The following is a 3750-nucleotide window of genomic DNA, read 5'->3' on the forward strand; positions in this document are numbered from 1 at the left end:
ACCAAGAGGGAGTTCAAATAACTATATGTATATTTGGAAACATTGTAACATCTTTGCTTAAAAAAAATACAGATATTGTACATGAAAACTAACTTCCATTGTTTCCACAAAACATTCCTCAATAGCTGTGTAAAGAAATTAAGCAGGAAAGAGTACCAGATATAGCTGCATTGCAAGGTCTGGTCAGAAAAGTAAAAGCTCAAGTTAAGCCATCTAATTTGGGATGAAAAACTGTGTTCTGAAACAATCTGAGTAGACACCTGTACCTTTAGCCTTCTGCTCCTTTATAGGTATTCTTTCTCTGCACAAACACTCCACAAAAATATTCAAGGGATTTGACTGTCACTGAGATAAACATTCATTTTAGTATTTGAAAAATCACAACAAAAAAAGAAAGAGGACTTGAGGTCAGCTTCTGTTAGTAGACTAAATCTCAGGTGCATTCAGCAACTTAGTTTGAATTGTTCCCCAGGTTTGCACTGTGGCTAATTAAAGTAAAACCTGCCCTTCATCAGTGTTTCATAAAGCCTATAAAGTAAAATTGAGAGCCAGATAGCCCAGTGCAGGATAGGCCCTTGGAAGCTTGCAGCAGGCAGGAGTGAGGATGCAGGGTTATTTGCAAAACTGTCTTTACCAAGGTGCCAGTATTCATCGGATCACTCTTTAGTGCTTCATACTGAATCAGCTCACTTAACCTAAAAGGAAAGAGCAGGAAGGGATCTTCTGTTGACCCACCCTATCTGTCAACTTTGGACTGCCCCACTATGAGGTTTTTAAGTCTACTACTCTCACTGTTCAGAGCAAGACTTTTACAAGGGACTGAGGCAGCCCATGGTGATGGGCAGCCATGAACCAACAAGGATAGAGAAATTTGAACATGACTCAAGGTGAATAAGTGCAGGCTTCTATGCCAATTTTCTTTAAATATGAAAACTAAGTTTTAAGATTTCTTTTTTGAACAGTGTGTTTCCAAGTTATGTTCTTTAAAAAAAAAAATAAAAAAGAAAAAAGAAAATTATGTTCAAAGGAAGAATAATTGTTTTAGAAGCCACAAACTGCCAATGGACTGCCTCTTTCCTGGAAAAGATGACCTCAGTTCTGAGCGTTCTGATAGCAGAAGTAATTCTCTTTGGAAATGTGGTCACGTCTACTGTGGAATCTGCCTTGCAGTTGCAGTTAGTATCTCTGGCACCATAGTGCATCTTTTCCCAAGAGCCATAAAATTTACTGGTACTCATTTGTGCACACCCTCAGATACCATGAGAAATGAGCTTTGTGTATGGCTGTGGTTGATGGATGCTGTTGGGATGCAGCTGGAAGAATACACACACAGATCCAGTGTAGCAGGGTCCTTTCCGGAGAGAAAGCACCAGAAATCTGCCTGAAATAATAATAGTGGATGAGCAAAGAAAGGATAGTAAATTATTAAATCAACTAATGTTCACCCCTTACTAAAATTACCGTCTTGGTCTTTCCCAGATACATCCAGGTGAAGGCAGCTTCAAAACACAAACCCATATTAGCTCAAGGAACCTATAGCTTAAGTGAACATCTCATGAGAGAATGTATGATTTAACTTGTGGTTAAGTAACTACAGGAGTAGATACTTGGAAGCTTGCAGCAGGCAGGAGTGAGGATGCAGGGTTATTTGCAAAATTTTCTTTACCAAGGTACCAGTATTGATCAAATTACTCCTTAGTGCTTCATACTGATTCAGCTAGCAACCTAAAAGGAAAGAGCAGTAAGGTAAAACTTGGCCAGCACAGTTGATTCATTGGGTGGAAGGTTGCAAACCACTCCTGAGTATCAAACAGACAAAACTTGTCAAAAGAGGCTACACAAATCCAAAATAATAAATTTTCAGGATACATTTTAATGCATTTCATTAAAATATAATCAATTTAGAATTAATTAATTTCTAAAAGTGAAAAAATATTTTCCCCACCACAGTGCCAGGTGATAATTAGGCCCACTGAGGACAACAGGAATTTGTTATAGTCTTCAGTGAAGACTGAAGTTGGGATTTAATCTAAGAAAGGATTTTTTTTCCCATTGGTTAGCGTTTTTTGAATTTGCCTAAGACATTCTTTGCCTAACACTTTTTCCCAGAATTTTCCATACTTTGTGTTGTTGTGACTTCTTTCTCTGTATTAAGCTGGAGAAAAACAGACTAAAATGTAATTAAAACTTTCTGTGAATTTAATTTAACATCCATTTTAGCATCCAAGCATTTTCTATCACATTTTAATTGCTGAAACTTGTTTATTCCTAATTGAAACACCCTCAACATTGTTTCCAAGGTGTCTGACCTCTACTTATTATTTATATTGTGTTTACTTATGACAGATTTCTGTTTAGAAGGTGCCTTGATGCTCCCCAGTGTGTAAAATGTGTCTCTCTTGCCTTTTACTGGGAGGAGGTTTTTACTGCAGACTCCCAAAGCGAAAGTTGCATCACTCAACAACCCATGAGATTGGCTGACAAAAATAGTAACATTTCTAACCTTTAATTCTTTGGCCACCTTTATTTGGGCTTCTTCAACTGAGCCCAGGGACTTGAAAGCAGTATTATGCACACAATTTATGAGTATGCAATTGTAATTTATTGCACATAACGTACATAATAAATGGCTGGGGCTAACATGCTACTTGGCGTGATACGCTCAGCAGTCCGTGCGCAGCAGCCGAAGCCGCTCTGCTGGCCAGGCTGTTGGCAAACAAGCAGGAAAGTGCCAGCCCTTGGGTCATTCCTTGCAGTGAGCTGATCTTTGCTGATTTGCCACCTTCTTCCTCCCTGGTTTTCACATCTTCCCACATTGCATTTTCCTCTTGAGTCTAGGGTGATTTTATAGTTTCTGCTTTAAATCGGTTCTTTTACCAGTCTCAGTTCTGTACTCCTGTTGGCTTTTTATTTCTACTTTTCTGTCCCTCATGAGCCAATGGCCCATGTCACCTGCCTCCCAAGAACTGACTGCTACAGCTCAGCATGATCTTCCCTTTGTAAAAACTGGGACAAGGGCACGTGTGGGTCCTCTTTGCAAGTGTACCCTTATTCTCAGCACGTAGATGCTCATTGTCGAGGATCCTTTGGAGACAGAGAGCAAGAAAGAGTCCTTTCATGGGAAAGCTGATACTACCATAGCTCTGCAGGTGAGGTTTGTAAGAGGCATGGCAAAAAGGAAGACCCCCAAGAACTGGCTACCCTGCAGCTGGGAAACACGGCTGCACGTTCAGCCAGGTTTGGAAGGGAGCTGTGGGGAAAGATGGTCCTGCCCAGCCCCACACAGCCGTGCCTTGGCTTGGTGCTTGCCCAGTGTCAGGCCCAAGGGTGGTGCGGGAAGGGTGCCAGGGAGGGCAACCAGAGCACAGAGCTGACCTCCCCTCTCCCCACCTGAGCTCTCTCCTCTCCCTCCAGCCCTCCTTTCAGCGTGTCTCTTCTGATCAGCTCGCTCTTTCCTTCCTTTCTCTTTCCCGTCGGTTTGGCATGATCCTGTTCCTTCCTGTCCCCCCCTCGTTCCCTTCTGTTTTCTCACCCCAACTTCACTTCCCAACCCTCTTTCCCTGCCATGACACGACAATCACTCTCCCTTGAGTCATCCTTACTTCCCCCCGACGTCCCCTAGCACTCTGACGTCTTTCCCCCTTCCTCCCCCCAGCTCTGACGGACACGGTCCTCTCACCCCACTCAACCCTCCCCCTTTATAAAGGGATTTCCCTCTTTTTAATCCACGAGCCCCCCGTCGCAGCCTCA

The sequence above is a fragment of the Strix aluco genome, chromosome 2, assembly GCF_031877795.1.
Source record: "Strix aluco isolate bStrAlu1 chromosome 2, bStrAlu1.hap1, whole genome shotgun sequence".
Classification (NCBI taxonomy): domain Eukaryota; kingdom Metazoa; phylum Chordata; class Aves; order Strigiformes; family Strigidae; genus Strix; species Strix aluco.